The sequence below is a fragment of the Pogona vitticeps genome, chromosome 1 (genome assembly GCF_051106095.1).
Source record: "Pogona vitticeps strain Pit_001003342236 chromosome 1, PviZW2.1, whole genome shotgun sequence".
Classification (NCBI taxonomy): Eukaryota; Metazoa; Chordata; class Lepidosauria; order Squamata; family Agamidae; genus Pogona; species Pogona vitticeps.
The window spans coordinates 133,639,105-133,656,807 of NC_135783.1; the positions used below are offsets into that span (position 1 = coordinate 133,639,105).

The 17,703-nt window shown below is 43.8% G+C and overlaps 1 long non-coding RNA gene across 1 annotated transcript in view; it reads right to left on the bottom strand.

Annotated features, from left to right (window-relative positions):
- LOC144589172 (uncharacterized) overlaps window positions 1-17,703 on the bottom strand; it is a 45,614-nt gene that overhangs the window by 14,824 nt on the left and 13,087 nt on the right. The gene's annotated exons all lie outside the window — the stretch shown is intronic.

The window sequence follows — 17,703 nt, forward strand, 5'->3', positions numbered from 1 at the left end:
GGGGGTCACACACTTGACCTGGTTTTTTCTACCAATGGGAGTGAGAGTGGTCCGATGGTGACTGACCTTGAGTCGGTACCCTTGTCATGGTCGGATCACCACCTAATAAAGTGTACCATTAAAATGGCTCTCCCCCCCTGCAGGGAGCAGGGATCTATTGTTATGGTCCGCCCTCGAAGGCTACTGGATCCGGTTGGATTCCAGGATGCCATGAGAGGTATTATGGCTGACCTGGCTGGCGCTCCTGTCGAGGCTCTGGTAGATGGCTGGTTTGCTGCCGCGACTAGGGCTGTTGACATGATCGCACCTAAACGCCCTCTCCGCCGCAGAGACCGCCCGGCCCCCTGGTTTAACCGGGACCTCCGGGCGAGGAAGCGGGTCAGGAGACGGCTAGAGCGCAAATGGAGAAAGGCCCCGATGGATTTTAACAGGATAGCTGTCAGGGTCGCTACTAACCTTTATCTTGCTAAGGTAAAGGCTGCTAGTAGATCATACCTCGCTAACCGGATAAGCGAGGCGTCCAACCAGCAGGCGGAGTTATTCCGTATAGTACGCGACCTTTCCGGAATTGGTCCGGGCGATGGGCCTCCCCCTAGTTTTTCGCCGGACCAATTTGCAGCATTTTTAAAATCAAAAGTGGAGGCCATCCGCCGGGACCTCTCACCTTTTTTGAGCACAGTGAGTCGAGCTGAGATGTCCAGCGCCCCGTCTTGTCCGGTGATTTTGGACACCTTTCAGCCTGTTACGCCTGACACTGTTTCCAGGGCGCTCGACCGCTGTCGTGCCACCACCTCCTCTTTGGACCCTTGCCCGGCCTGGCTAATCAAAGCAGCCAGGCCGCTAACAACGGAATGGGCCACGGCTATAATAAATGGGTCTCTCCTTGAGGGCAGATTTCCATCTGCCCTGAAGGACACACTCATTAGGCCCATTAGGAAGAAACCTAGTTTGGCGGCGGACGAAATTGGCAATTACAGGCCCGTCGCCAATGTTTCTTTCCTTAGCAAGGTAGTCGAGAGGGTGGTGGCCGACCAGCTTCAGGCGCTCCTGGATGAAACAGATGCCCTGGATCCATTCCAGTCGGGCTTCAGGCCGCGCCACGGCACAGAAACGGCTTTGGTCGCCCTGTGTGATGACCTATTGAGGGAGGCCAATAGGGGCAAAGTGTCCCTGTTGGTCCTCCTCGACATCTCAGCGGCCTTTGATACCATTGACCACGGTATCCTCCTGGGGAGGCTCTCCGAGTTGGGAATAGGTGGCCTGGCATTGTCCTGGCTCCGTTCCTTCTTGGAGGACTGTCCCCAGAGAGTCCAGCTTGGGGAGAGAGTCTCGGCCCCGTGGAGCCTCAATTGTGGGGTTCCACAGGGGTCGATTATCTCCCCAATGCTATTTAACATCTATATGAGGCCGCTGGGTGGGGTCATCAGGGGGTGTGGTGCTTCGTGTCACCAGTATGCGGATGACACACAGCTCTACATCTCCTTTTTGCCAACTGCAGGAGAAGCCATCCTGTGCCTTCAGCGCTGCCTGGGGACTATACTGGGATGGATGCAGGAGAACGGGCTTAGGCTGAATCCGGACAAGACGGAAGTACTGAGGGTGGGCCCTCCCACAGTCGGGGATTTGGGAAACTCCCTCTCTTTCGGGGGGGTGACTCTCCCTGCAAAGGATGGGGTACGCAGCTTGGGGATTCATCTGGACCCGGTGCTTTCCATGGAATCACAGGTGGCATCGGTGGTCCGCACCGCCTTTTTTCATCTCAGGCGGATAGCCCAGCTGCGGCCCTACCTGGAAGTGGGGGCGCTCACCACCTTAGTACACGCGCTCGTAATCTCAAGATTAGACCACTGTAATGCGCTCTACGTGGGGCTTCCTTTGAGATTGCTGCGGAAATTACAGGTGGTGCAGAATGCGGCGGCCAGATTACTCAGTGGAGTGAAAAAATTCCAACATATTTCGCCCACTCTGGCTGCATTGCATTGGCTGCCCATCAGGTTCCGCATCGACTTCAAAGTGTTAACGCTTACGTATAAAGCCCTAAACGGTTTAGGGCCTCGATACCTGGCGGAACGCCTATTCCCACCAAGTTCTACCCGGATCACACGGGCGAGCCAGGAGGTGAGGCTGAGGAGCTTAACGCCGAGGGAGGCCCGAAAAGAGAAAACAAGAAATAGGGCCTTCTCGGCAGTGGCTCCTCGCTTGTGGAATAACTTACCTCCTGGTATTTGCGGAGCTCCCTCGCTGGGCACCTTTAAGAATCTATTAAAGACCTGGATGTTTCGGCAGGCCTTCTCACCAGATTATTTTTGATTTTCTTTTCCCCTTTATTGTTTCTTTATTCTAATTCTTTTGTAATCTGTTGTTTTATTTTATTGTATTTTATCTTTGTTGTTGGCCGCCTAGAGTAGTCCATCGGACTAGATAGGCGGGATATAAATTAAATAAATAAATAATAATAATAATAATAATAATAATAATAATAATAATAATAATAATAATAATAATAATAATAATAATAATAATAATAATAATAATAATATAACAAGAATAGTGCTCTTTAGGTATTAGAACAATGCCCCTATAAAGGGCAGACAGGGGCAAGCCAGCCTTGTTTCCTTCCAACCTCATCTTCTATAGAGAATATGACAGTGGCAGTCTGAGTGTGGTCATAGGAATCCACTCAGCGAGAAACTATCAGTCATTCTCTCTCTATAAATTAGGGGTGTCCAACCTTTCACCTTCCCTGGGCCACATAAGAAAACTTGGTTTGGGCCGCACATAAATTTGGTTTGGGCCGCATGGGGGGGGCAGCCCTAGCCTCCTCCGCAGCCCCGCTCCAAGCGCGCTTACTGGCAGCTGCGATCTCAGACAGCAGAGGCTGCCAGCTTCGACTCCGGCGGCTTTATGGGGCCGGGAGGGGGTCCACCTATTGACGGGGATGGCGCAATGCAGTCAAGCAGCCCCCTCTCTCCTCCCCCACCCACTCCTTCCTTCCTTCCTTCTCCCCCCCTACCGTTGTGACGTGCCCCGGCCATATTCCGGCCGCAAGCGCCAGCAGTGTGACTTGAAACTTTGGAATTTCTTTAAAAATAAAAAATTGCACTGGGCCGCATTGCGAGCTGACCTGGACCGCATGTGTCTTCTAGGGTATTAGCTATTCTGCCCAATTTGGTATCATCTGCAGATTTGACAAGTTTTCCCTGCACTCTCTCATCCAAGTCATTAATACAAAGATTGAAGAGCAGCAGGCCCAGGACTGAGCCTTGGGCTGTGCCACTTCTGACCTCCTCCCAGTTAGAGAAGGACCCATTAATCATCACCCTCTGAATACGATTCTGTAGCCAACTGTGTATCGACCTGACACACCTATCTATCCAGCCCACACCTAGTTAGCTTGCTAAGCAGGGTATCATGGGGCACTTTGTCAAAAGTTTTGCTGAAGTCAAGATATACTATACACAGCATTCCCTCTGTCTATCATGGAGGTGACTTGATCAAAAAATGAGATCAAATTAGTTTGGCAGGATTTGTTCTTGACAAATCCGTGTTGGCTTCCAGTTTATTTGTGTGGTCCAAGGGTTGGGACCAAATGATTGGGTTTTCTTTGCATGTGGGCACTGGGAGATTGCACTTCTCACTCAAGCTGTTCTCTGCTTCCTCTCAGACCCCTTCTCTTTGCCACCTTTTCACGCTACAGAGCTCCTGTACCATGAACAGCTGCAGGACATGCAGATACTCAGTCAATGCAACTGTCCCAGAAACAGGCAGAGTGGAAAGGAAGAAAGGCCAAGAAGAAAGAAAATATTTGCAGGGGAATATGAAGAAGAGAAAGAAGGAGAGCACCAGGATGAAACTGATGGGTTCATCCCAGGCAAAGTCAGGCATTTTCACGAGCAACCATATTCCTATCAGCCTCCCTAAGGTGGTGGCAGGTGTGGACATTCTGATCCCCTAAAACATTTCCTTAACAGCTGATTACTAGTATCACTAATCTTGCATGAACAGAAAAATGTTGTTTACATAATCTCTAAACAAGAATGGGGCAAAGTTTTTTGTACTGAGATAAGAATGAACCAGTTTACACTTCCTGATTTAATGCATGAACCAAAACTCCAAAAGGTTCACTTCTCCAAGTTTTGCGGTGCTGTACTAAAGAGCATTAAAAAGCCATTTTTGTGACAAAGTACGAACAGTTACATCCATTAGTAGAGAAAATGAAGAAAAAGCATTTGAGAAACTTGCTCACACAAAATGTGTGTATTAGACAAAAAATGTATGGATACACAAATGGAGTTGTATGTAGGTAGGTTTGGAATGTTTGTTTTTCTATAGCTCCATGGTTTAGATATATGGCTGCAGAGCCAGAGGTTGGGAGTCTGATTTCTCACTGTACGTCCTCTTATTAGACCCAGCCTGTGTGGCTTTGGGGAAGCTGCAGAGTCCCAGGGCACCCCCGGAAAAAGGGAATGGTAAACTACTTCTGAGTATTCTCTATCTACAAATCTCTGGAAATAGCTGCCATAAATTGGAATAAACTTGACAGCACATTATTATTATTATTATTATTATTATTATTATTATTATTATTATTATTATTATTATTATTATTATTATTATCATCATCATCATCATCATCATCATCATCATCATCATCATCATCATCATCATCATCTATTTATTTATTTATTTATTTATTTATTTATTTATTTATTTATTTATTCATAAACTAATGCAGAAGGTGAATGGAATAATCACAAGACAGGAAGAAGGAGAAACCAAGAGAATCCAACTTGACCCTGCCTACATGAGGGAGATCAGAAGCTATTATCATTCAAAATGACTTGCATTTTACTCTAGAGAAATTCTCCTTCTGACTAATCTCAGTTGGTGGCAAATAGCTGTGTCCAAAAGGAAAAACAAGGCCTCAAAAGGACATGGTGCGAGGAGCAAATAACACATAAAGAGAACAATGAACAAATAATGTGGGGATCTGATTTATTGTGCTGGAGGCAACTTTGCAGTAACATGAAACCAATATTTAATGGGAAATTTCTCTCAACCCAGAGCCTTGGTTAATAACATTTTGGAAGATCTTCCTTGTAGAAACTTTAAAACAGATGAAAAATGTATAAAAATGACTTCAAATACTGATTTTCATTTCCATGCAATTTCATTTCAAAATGTTACATATGTTCCATTATATTGTTTCAACAGGGGGAAAAAACAACAACAGCAGGGTTGTGGGGGGAAAGAAGTGGGGGAGAATGTGAACCTATTGAACCACAATTTTATTTTTAAAGTCCAGGCAGATGAAAGCACTGAACTGTACATGCATCTTTTTATGAAATATTATACATCAGTCCTTGATTATACTGTACATCAATATGCCATATACTGACTTCTAACTTCATGCCCTCTTTATTCACTTTTGCTTTGACAATGGCTAAAACTCTTTTGCCTAGTGTAGTAAATTGCACTAGAGTAGGTCCATCGAATTAATGGGGATTTGGTGAGTCAATTCCTCTGTAAATGCCACTGAAGCAAATGGGCCTGCTCTGTGTTACTTTAGCATAGTAAGTCAGCAGGCCTATTCTAACATGATCTACTATGCTAAGCAACACAGTTTTGGCCAATATTACTTTATATGTATCTGGGCAGGGACCGTCACATTCTTTACATAACTCTGTATCTGGCACTGGAGCACCGATAACGAATTACTTTCTATAGGGCTGAACGCCCTCATAGGAACCCTATTTTGAAAATCGCTAAAATGAATGAGGGCGAGAAATTGGGGCAGTCATGGTGGAAAATTGAAACAGAAGTACTATGAAATACTGAGAGGACAAAGAGAGGATTAAGATTTAACCATCTTCTGCTCCCACAGCTTCCGAGATTGCTTTGTTTGGAGTTAAGACTTCTCCATCTCCCTGAATCATGTAGTACCTAGTTTTGCACAGCGGTGTCTTATAAGACCAGGGTTTATGGAAGGCTATCTCAAATTCCGCAATGCGGGATTTACGTTCTAGGACAAACACTCCAGGGATCCAAAGTAGTGTTCTGTTTTTCTAGAAAGCAACATTTTCTGTCTGTTTCTTACAAAATCAGTTCCAGGACAGGATGTTGAAACTCTGACATCCTTTCACAAAAAGACTCATTCCGCCCACAGAGATAGTACTCTTTGTCACACCCACACATCTGTGTGACATGCAGCAACACTGACACGTTATCATCTGTGCTGCCGCCCACCTCATTACCTTTGCTAAAATTCTGCAGGGTGTTTTCCCCTCCCCCCAGACATCTTTCACACCTTCATGTAAGCAATTTTGATTCTGAATGCACCTCAGAAAAATGTGGGATTTGACACACTCCTCTTTTTCTTTCCCTCCTGTTGTGACTAGAACATATAGCATGTGTTTGCACCACACAGATTTAGAAGTCCATAACCAAACAGAAGAAGTCACGTTTATGGGCCAAATTACAGATAGCTGAAAGATGTTTCATTTTAATATCTCATATTTGCCTTCTCTTTGTATGGTTGACAGCTGGATCCTAAGAACTCTTATTTTGTATGGCTGACAGCTGGATCCTAAGAATAGCTGACTGTCTTCAAATCTGATCTGGGGATCTCTCTCTTCTCCCCCGCCCCCCCAAATCTATCTATGACAAGCCCTTTATATATTAAAAGACCCTTTCATAGTACTGGAATTGGAAAAGCATGGCTACGTCAGTTTCAGCTCTAGCATCTCCTTGTCTTAAATGTCCGCATAATTACCCAATTGATACAAGAGACAATACTAGAGAGGGAATCATTTTGGCTGGTGTGGGGGGCGGGGACAGAGGCCAGGGTGCATGTGGTGGTGACAACGCTTTTGGGACAACCTACTGTTGGCAACTGATCCTGAGGATGACATCTCTCACACCTTCATCCAAGCAAAGCGGATCCAGAGGACAGGAAGTCCTTTAGTTTTATATACTTAGTGCTCATTAGAAGGCAATATTTATTACGCAATGGTTTTCTTGGGCTACATTAGTTTTATGCAAGCAGTCCCTGTGCTTTTGGAAGCTATGTAGCCTAACAAACATTGATGCTGAAATATGTAATATGGTAATCATATCATCTTACTTCATCTTTTAATGTACATCACACAGAGAGAGAGAGAGAGAGAGAATAAGGACTACACAATTAGTTATATATGTCTGACACTCAGAAGTAAGTCTGAGTGCATTGGGGTGGGCAGCAACTAAATGTCCATTTCAGGACAGAATTCCAAGTATTGGTTCTAACTTATAAAGCCTTAAACAGCTTGGTCCCAAGCTATCTCAGGGACCGTGTCTCCTTTTATGAGCCTGAGTGTCAAGATTATCAGGAGAGACCTTTATCTCAGTCCCACCACCTTCATGGGTGCATTTGGGTACATGGGAGAGGACCTTGTTGGTTACTACTCTGAGACTTTGGAACTCCCTCCCACAAGAGGCCAGGCAGGCACCATCTTTCTGGTCCTTCCACAAGCAGACAAAAACCTTCCTCTTCAGGCAAGTTTTCCATGAGTGACTGGTCTCCCTCAATGGGATTTTAAATGGATACTTGTACCTTACTGCTTTGAGTATGGTTTGGAGTTGCTTGTGTTTTTCTTAGTATGGTATGTTTTTGATCCTATTTTGTATTTGTATATTCACTGTTGTTAGTTTTACTCCTGTCCTTTAATGATGCAAGACGCCTTGCGTCCTTTTTAAAGAAGAAGGCAGGGTAAAAAAAATAAGTAAATAATATAAAGAAATGGAGAATTGCAGTCTAAAGAAACTTAATAATTTGAGAATTAGGCAATTGGCTATATTGGTCTCTGTGCAGGGCAGGCCCAAGACATTTTGCCACCTGAGACAAAGAACAAGATGACAGCCTTCCACTATTCCATGTATAGAAGTGGAGTAGACAGGTAGTGAATTGTGCCCCATCAAGGTGATTCTTGACCAGTCAGCTCCACTTCTGTACATGGAAGAGCCGTTCACTTCATCTCAAGGCTGCAAACTAATTAAGGGGGGGGACTCATTACATGCCACACTACACACTCCTGTCCTCCAACAATATTTTGCTGCCACCTTCCCCTATTCCCCCAACAACTGTGGCTTAAGGCAGCTGCCTCATTGGTAGAGCCAGCCCAATACATTTTCTCCCTAAAGAGCAACAGAGGGCTCTCCCACGTCTTGAGGTCAAGAAGCACAGCACTCAGACCTGGCTGCTATTTTAGCAGAACAGCTAGAAAATCCTACAAGAGCTTCCCTTATCTGACAGTAAAAATACAACAATACGCCATCCAATTGCAACAATTTGCTGCCCTGTCATGATGGTAGAGCTGGAATATAAAGAAGGCTAACCACCGAAGAATTGATGCTTTTGAATTGTGGTGCTGGAGGAGACTCTTGAGAGTCCCCCGGACTGCAAGGAGATCAAACCTATCCATTTTGAAGGAAATCAACTCTGAGTGCTCCCTGGAAGGACAGATCCTGAAGCTGAGGCTCCATTACTTAGGCCACCTCATGAGAAGAGAAGACTCCCTGGAAAAGACCCTGATGTTGGGGAAATGTGAAGGCAGGAGGAGAAGGGGAGGACAGAGGACGAGATGGTTGGACAGTGTCATCGAAGCTACCAACATGAATTTGACCCAACTCCGGGAGACAGTGGAAGACAGGAGGGCCTGGTGTGCTCTGGTCCTTGGGGTCAAGAAGAGTCGGACACGATTTAATGACTAAACAACAACAACATGATGAAATACCTAAGGCAGCTCCCTCCCTCTTCAGCAATAAGGTTAGCCCTAGATTATATGCCACAATTTAAGGACAACATGATTTATCAATAGATATGTAACATTGCTTGCAATCAATCGATCCATCACAATCACGATCAACATCTCTTGTTACAGTTTCCATTTGCAAGCCTGTTATAATAGTGTTTCGCGTCCTATCACCATGAGCATCTTGATGACATCCTGTTCAGGAAATATGTAAATACAGCACAGGATGTCTTGAATGCAACAGTGTTTTACTTGGCTCTAAAGAGCTTCCGTTGGACTTTGTGCAAAGGGTATTGTTCATGTAAAGCTCATGCATTCTCTTTCAGCAATGGCTGCATCCAGGTTTAGATGAGGGCCAAGGAATTTTAAGTATTTCAAATATTCCTTTTGTTTTTGGTCTCGCATTGCAGTGCATTTCACCTGACCAGGCTGGCCAGAACCATGAATATTTTCCCCAGGGGTAGAAAGCAGGGAAGGCCACCTGGTATCTTTCATTCAGATCGCCTGGAATACCAACTACAGTACACCTGGGCAAAGTGTGGCCCGAGGGCCATGTACGGCCCGTGAGCCGCTCCTGTCCAGCCTGCCGGTCTTCACTCCAGTCCGGTGTTCAAGCACTTGTTCAAGCCCAAGACAGACTGGATTTTTCTCACTGAACAAGTTGAACATCAAAACCTTTTATAGCTTTTTGTCTAAAGTTGATCAATTCCTTATCTTTAACATATGGCAAAAACCTCTTTAGTATTTATGAAAATAAACAAGTTTAAAATAAAAACTATCATAACATCACTTTCATTTTATTTTTAAGTAAAGTTGGTTCGGCCCCTGAACACAGTTCAGATTTTTCATGTGCCCCCCTATAGAAATTAATTGCCCACCCCTCAACTACAGAAACTCTCATCAACCACAGAAGGGGAAGTCAACTGTAGCAAGAAAGTGATGATAAAACCCACTTTTTTGATGGGTTTGACTGCTCAAAGAGGAAGGAAGAAAATAAGACCTCTTCTGTTTTTAGCAGATACATGTCTGAGAACCATTGCCTCCAAAGGCAACGGTTCTCTAGTGTTTGGGTTGGTTGGTTGGTTGGTTGGTTGGTTGGTTGGTTGGTTGGTTGGTTGGTTGGTTGGTTGGTTGGTTGGTTGGTTGGTTGGTTGGTTGGTTGGTTGGTTGGTTGGTTGGTTGGTTGGTTGGTTGGTTGGTTGGTTGGTTGGTTGGTTGGTTGGTTGGTTGGTTTATTCGGCGTTTACCTCACCCATCTAGATTCTAAACAAATCTACTCTGGACGGCTTACAGTCCAAGCAATATAAAACCAAGATTTAAAGCGAACAATACCAAAACAAAAAAGAGAGATGAGCAAAGTCAAGATGGTAAAAACAGGAAACTAAGTGATGGAAGGGGGGAAGCCCTGCTTGAAGAACCAAGTCTTCAGCTTGTTCTTGAAAACTTCCAGCGAGGTTGCCAGGTGAATCTGAGGGGGCAAAATGTTCCAGAGGCAAAGGGCAACCACCTTTTCTAGTTCTCTCCTTCTGGGCCTCTCTCGGGGTAATTTGTTTATAATAAACTGTGTGGTCCTGCAACATATTGCCCAGAGCAGTACTTTGTCACTAGATGGACAGAATAGAAATGTAGCCAATAAGTAATAAATAAAGAAATATCTAGTTTATATTATTTTTATTTATTAATTACATTTCTATCTTGGCCACCAAGTGACCAGGCACTATTCCAGGCAACCACAATTGCTCTCCCCAACCCACAAAGACATAAATTATGAGATCCAAACAATAACAATAATAACCCCAATATAAAATAAGCCCAGAGGCAATAAAGATCAATATCCAATATTAATATCTAACATAATGCTCATGTATCTTTGCCCCCAAATTAAATCTGCCCAGTTCTAAAATTCAGCCCAGAGTTGTGCATCATATTCAGACAAATATCAAATTGCTGACTAAATCAGATTGATTCAGACTGATTTGTCTGAGATAAGAGATGGTCAGATTTCCAGAGAAAGGAGAGCAAATTTACAAATCAATCTATGTCCAGAAAACAAATGGAATCAAATAGGGCACAAATCACTTCAGTCTTTTTTTTCAAAAGTAAACTTTAGTGCTCATGATTAAGCACACCTTTGAAACTACGTTTCTGACATTGGCCAGATTTACTTTAACCTTTAGGATCTAGCAGGTCTCCACATTTCATGCAAGTCCACAGAAAAACAAATGCATGGCAGGCATTTCAATTTTCCAATGCAAGTCAACAAGAATTTGGATCTCGGGGACCGGTCGAATTGGATGGAGCACAAATGACTCTGGATTGAATTGGGATACCTTCCCAAACCCAAAAATTGGTTTCCAAAGCAGATTCAGGGTCCCCTGTACTGCCCTAGCTCAACCTGTGGCTCAAAGGCACATACATTTTTAGAACGTTGCTCTTTGACAGTAAACCCAAATGTTGCTCTAAGGCTGCTGTCACACTGGCAAAAGAAACTGCATTTAAGGGTCATTTAAATCGATTTGAGATTTTATTGTTCAGAGTAAAATCGATTTATATGGGCTACACAGCAAGCTTTTTTTTTTCAACTGGCCAGCAGGGGCTTTTTAAAATACCTCGCTTCTAAGCCCAATTCAATGTTTGTTTGTTTGTGGATATGAATACTGTTGTGGTTTTAATTTGTGTGCATATGGATTTTGGGTGGCAGGAACACCGCTGTTTCCCCTCTATTTATTTTTTTTTAATTCTTTCTTAAAGGATTGACTGCTGCATCACTTCAGCAACACATTTGGCATTACAAACACGTACCCCATTCTTCCCATTTGGCCGATGAAGGCGCTGGCAGAGCACCAGAAGACCACAGAGCAAGTGCAGAGTGCACAGACATGGAGGATGGTCTGTGTGCCAGGAGCATCGCCCCACAAAGGAGCTGGAAACTCCCCCCCCCCATTCTCATTTTTTAATTATTAACCTGCTGTGGTCAGCTCTCCGTTTTCCCCCTTCTAGTGACTATTATGACACCAAGTGGCAGTTCCTGGACACTAATTTATTGCCGTATCACACATTTTTTTTAAAAAAATTCAAAACCTTTTAAAACAGCATGCTCTTAAAACAGGAAATTATTTCATCAGTGTAGATGCCAAAATTAATTTAAATCACCCAAAATCAATCAATTTCCATTCATTGCATGTGAATGCAGCGACCAGTTTAAATACCACATGACTTGAACGTGATTTTTTTTTAAAGTCTGAACAGAAATCAATTCAAATTGCCAATGTGGCCATAGACTGAGCAAGAACAAAAATCTGTTACACCATCAACTGTGGTGTAATAGTAAATTCGGAGGTATAGGTACTCATTATGGTAGTCCTCATATCTGCCACCAAGCTTGGGGGGGGGGGAATCGCACCACTGTATTGATTGATTCCTGTCAGGAAACCACTTATAGTCACCTTCATTCCCACTAGAAGCTGTCCTTTTGTCAAGCTAGTGGGTCTCAATTGACCATTCCAGATCAAGGCACCATATAATATTTTGCAATAAAACAGGGACAGTTCATAAGAGTATGAGGAAAAGCAACCCCCACCAAGCTATTGTAAGGACTGAAGGCCACCCCAGATGAAAAGGGAAGACCGATGGTTGTGGCCGATGATCTCCTAGTCCTTGTTAAGGAAACAGTTGTGCTGTTCTAAGTCTTTGAGTCTGCCGTGAGATATTTATTTAGCTGATCTATTAAGGTCTAGCCATTTTTATCAGCTTGCTAAACCTCTTTTATTTCGTAGTGAATGAGCAACAAGAATTCAACAAGGAAAACAGGGAAAATTCCTATGAACTCAAAGGAGAAGTTCTGCATCCCCTTTTCACATTCTTCAGGGGAGAACATCCTTCCCTCTTTCATTTCCTTACAGCAGGAATTTTGACCATTCTTGAATGGAGTTGTACTGTTTCCACAGCCATCCACACCATGTCAACTTAAGAGTAAACCTTCAGAGTTTAATAACTCCCAGGCAAACGAGTACGTGATTACAGCCTCCCTGATACTAAAAAAGTAATATGCTTGTTTTAAAAAGAAGGGGGGAAAAAAGATTAAAATGTGGTACTTTCACAGTTCAACAGTAAGACAGAGGTACAAGCAGCAGGAGCATTATCAGCAGCACAATGGGAGGCTGTGTGAATTAATTCTCTCATAGTGAGAAGAAATCCTTCAATCTTTCAGTAGTAGAGGGTGAAAATATTGTCAGCCTTTTCATTAGATGTTACCCCTTTGAACGAGAAGTAGCACCATACAAATCTTGCATGAGAATAGCTCACTGAATGTCATTTCCTGCAGGTTCCCTGAAGAACCTGTGATCTACGAAGTAGGAAGGCTTATAGGAAATCTAGGCCAGGTTGCTTTTGAAGAACTTTAAAATGATTGGGTGCATTTTTTTTCTTTTATTAATATCTTGTTAATGGGGTTATTACATCTGTTTTTATACCTTAATTGTATTTGTTTCAGTTGAATTTTGTTAACATTGATTGTTTGCATTGTTCCATTCTTTGGCATAATGGTCAAATCTACGAACATAATTTTTTTAAAGTTTATACAGACACATAATTATTACGACTTCTATGAATTGTTTTTATTTATAAATTATAAATAAAGGACGTGTTGAAGAGTGATACTTTGCACCAGTGGAGGAGCTATTTTTAAAAAGGTCAAGTTTATGGCAGTCAGAAGAAATTAAGCCCATTATACCTGTTTCTGAAGTAAGCCTTTCAGCATCCTAATAGTACTTGGACAGTAGTGAATACCAGCTCTGATGAAATCTCTTGAAAGAGTTTTCCCATTCACACTTAACACAGCTTTTGTAGCCCTTTGTTTAGATCAGTGGTTCTTAACCTTTGTTACTCAGATGCTTTTGAACTGCAACTCCCAGAAACCCCAGTCAGGACAGTTGGTGGTGAAGGCTTCTGGGAGTTGCAGTCCAAAACTCCTGAGTAACCCAAGGTTAAGAACCAGTGGTTTAGATGGTGCACATCCATACAAGCAAGGTTTACCATTTAAGAGGGATATTGACTGTTTCCAATGGGAGGGGAAGTAGGGGAGAGGGGCAGAGAGAGAGTAGGTCAATTAGAAGATCCAAAAAAGGATGGCTAGGCTACTGAAGAATCCGATCAGGAAACCTAGCCCGATAAGGAAGAATTGAAAGATGCAGATTTGTTTAGCATGAAGAGAAAAGGGAGACTCAGAAACTATTTTGAGGCCTGTCCAAATGTGTATATAAGTTGGTATTTTGATTGCTGTTGGAAAGGTTTGGTTCGAACCAAATGACTGTGCCCGCCTGTGTTTCTACTTTGATCAACCCGTCCTGCCCCTTTTAAGACCTGACCCTGCTGCACCTTCCTGGCCCAGTGCTAGGTTTTTTGGTCTGATTCAGTGGACTTCTGTTTATCCCATTGTGTGGCCTGTGTGGATGCCTAGTTCATATTAGGTGGGTTATGACATTAAAAGGGAGGGCAGAGAAAACCCCTCCTCTATTTTCATTTTCTTTTTTTTAAACTGTCTCCCTAACGGACACAGTGAAATTGTCATACCATGCTATGTTGATGCATTGCTATTTCGACATCTCACTTACTTTAACAACAAAAAAGGAAAATTCACCATCACCCACCAAACAACGGCCTCAGGAAAAGACTGGGAAGGGAGCAATGTCAACTCCGTGGGCACCACCCCACAAGGCAGCGTAGCTTCAGCAGAGCCCCAGCTGAGGAGAAGGGCAGGAAAAAAGAGCTCTTACCTGCCTTCCTTCTCCCCAACCTTCAACTCCTCATGCTTGCTATGGTCACCTTCTTACTTGGGAGTTACCCAGGTAAATGTACACATGAGTAAATTAGGTAAACCTTGCTGGCATGTAAACCAGCAATCCAAATACCTGTGTGGACCCTTCTCATGGGAGAATAAACCTCCCCAGTGTGAATGGAAGGATCGCTAACTACCTTGTTTCCCTGAAAACAAGACATGGTTTTATATTAATTTTTGCTCCAAAAAAAAACCACAACCCACAATAGAGCTTATTTTCAGAGGATGTTTAATTTTTTTCATGTACAACAATCTACATTTATTCAAATGCAGTCATGTCATCATCTTCTGGTTGCTGCATGGTGGTGGAGGGCGGGGTTTCACTTCACTAGGCCTTATTTTTTAGGGCAGGGCTTATATTATGAGCAGCCTGAAAAATCACACTAGAGCTTATTTTCAGGTTAGGTCTTATTTTCAGGGAAACAGGGTAAGAGATAAATTAGATCGCACAGAAGATAAGAACCTTTTAAGCGCAAACCAGACCGTTCCAGATTCTCCCATCTGAACAGGCTTTCTGAATCTCTGAAGGTCTGTGGTGAAGTTGCTGTCTGTTGCTACAGAGGACAGGCCTGCATGGATAGCGATACCAGAAAATCAATGTTTGAATAAACACAAGGACAACACTTCCTAGTGCTAAGAGGTTTTCAATAATGGAATAGACTGCTGGTGGACGTGCTTTTACAGTCATCTCCTAGTCTTAGGGATACCAAAACTGGATCCTGCACTTGCAGATCTTGCACTGGGCAGGTGGTTGAACTACATGACCTTCCAAGATCCCATCCAGCTCTATGGTTCTGCAGAAGTCCAGTAGGACTACAGTATCCACGGGCGTTTTAGTTCCAAGTCCCGTGCATAGACGCCAAAAATTACAGACGTAATAAATGCTGTACATAGCATTGTCTCTGACTCCCTCTGGTGGTTAGTTCTGGTAAATACACCATGGAAATAAATACACATTTGTGTGGGTTTTTTGATTTAATATTTTCAGGCAGTGGATAAGTGAATCTGTAGATGCTGATCCAGCAAAGAGGGGAGTCCTACTGTACTGGCAGCAGCTGGTCTCTCTTTCCTCTATTCTAATTAAAACAGAGACAAACTACATGGCACCCAAAGGAAACGCACAAAGCAAAACTGAGAAAAATATTGCAAAATGTAATTGGACTTGCCTATAGAACACACACAAAACTTGGTTAATAATAAGCTGTCAACTTCAGGCTGAGTTTTAGCATCAAAGGCCAAAGCACCAAGGAAGATGTAGCCAAAATTGGCATTCAACAAGGCGTTCAACATCAAGAAACGGGGGGGGGGGGAGCAAGAGCTTTTTTTAAAAAGTGCAATTAATCTGCAATAGTCACAACAGGCTAGATTCTACAAGGTGTTAAGTGCCCTTTGTGCCCACCAATGATTTATGTTTCTCCGGGTGTACACAATGCATTTTGGGCCTTAGTCCAAAACAGAATTGGGATGGGTGGAAACGAAGGTTCCAGGTGCACACAGGCCTTTATTTACATGCAACTTATGTAAATGAACATTAAAAGGGTACCCGGTACTCTTCCTTGGCAAGAAGAGAGCCAGCCATCTGGACTGATGTGATTAGCAAGGTGCCTTCTATTTCCCCCTAACTAGAAAGAACAGAACGCAGTCGGAAATATATATGCATGAGAAAATGGAAGATTTCTTTCAAGTACGTTATTTATAGTGGAAGTTGGTCTGTGTAATATCAATTCATTTGGGTAATGAGGTGTGTCGATTTCCATGCTTGGTCCAGTCAAGACACACAGCATGCATATGTCCTGTCATGGGAGAGGGTTTATTAATTACTTTTAATTGTCATCATTTTTCCTAATGACAGTAAGCGCTCACACCCGTTCATTTGGTGTCTGAAGCTGTGATTAGGGAGAGCCGAGCATGGTTCAGCAAGCAGCTGGAATGAACACGCCGCCCGCTACTGCCAGCAGGGAAACTGGCACTTCTCAAGCTGGCTGTCCCCCACAAACAGTCTCTAGATCTTCAGGTCTGGGACAGCGGCTGAGAAAGGTAGAACAGGCCCTGCCTGGTGGCTCACCTCCCTGAGCAAGAGGGTCCCTTGTAACAGTGTTCTTGGCATGGCTAATATAACTCACCACTTGCTTGCTTTCTTTTCTTTTCTTCCCTCCCACCAAAACTAGCATTTGGAAGGGTTATATATTTTGGACTACAACACAGCGTGTATTTCAATTGACATGACCCCTGGCCAGGGATTCTGGGATTTGCCGTCCAAAAACGTTTCCGCACTCCGACTCCTGCCGACTACAATAGAAACAAGAGGCAGTTGATGGCTGGAGGTGCTCAGCAACATTTATAAGTTGACAGAAAAGAGATCCCCGTAGAAAAATATTTAGCACCAACCTAACTAATCCCTGCCCATCTGTGCAGGCCGCTGTGAAGCTGAATGAGGGGTACAGGGTATCTTTCAATCAGCCTCTGGGCAAGCGATCCTGGCTCAGGGGCAAAGACGAGCCGGGCTTTTAGTCCGACTCCCTCGCAGCCCTCACATGTAAGTGCTAAAGAAGGTCGGCCTGTAACACTCCGTAGAGACCTCTCTCACCACACCAGCAAGTGGATACCTTTGGTGGGCCTGGAGGATCAACTGTTTTGTTCCTAGCACCCATGACAGGTTGTACAAGGCCCAGAAATATCAGAAAATGTCCAACAACATTTTAAAAAATAATCCCAATGGGAAGTGCCCAGCTTAGATTTACTAGGAGAGCGCTGGGTTTTGAGCAGGTTGGGGCATCCCCTGAACTTGTTCAGTGTCATAGCGTGGCTTGCCAGGATCTGGAGCAGGTATTGCACCCCCTAACCCGTAGATCTGCAGCCTTCCTCCTCCATCCATTCCCAATAGGAGTGCCCCTGAGGCACCCTCCTTCTCCATCATCATTCCTCATTTTCCCCATCCCCTGCCCAAGCTCCTCCTCGCCTACCTTGCACTGGGCTCAGCCAGGGTGCAGAGGGGTACCCGTTGCACCTTCAGCTCCTGCTGCTCTGCTGCCAACACCACCTCTTGTAATGCCCACACGGTTGCACTCTGCTCCCACC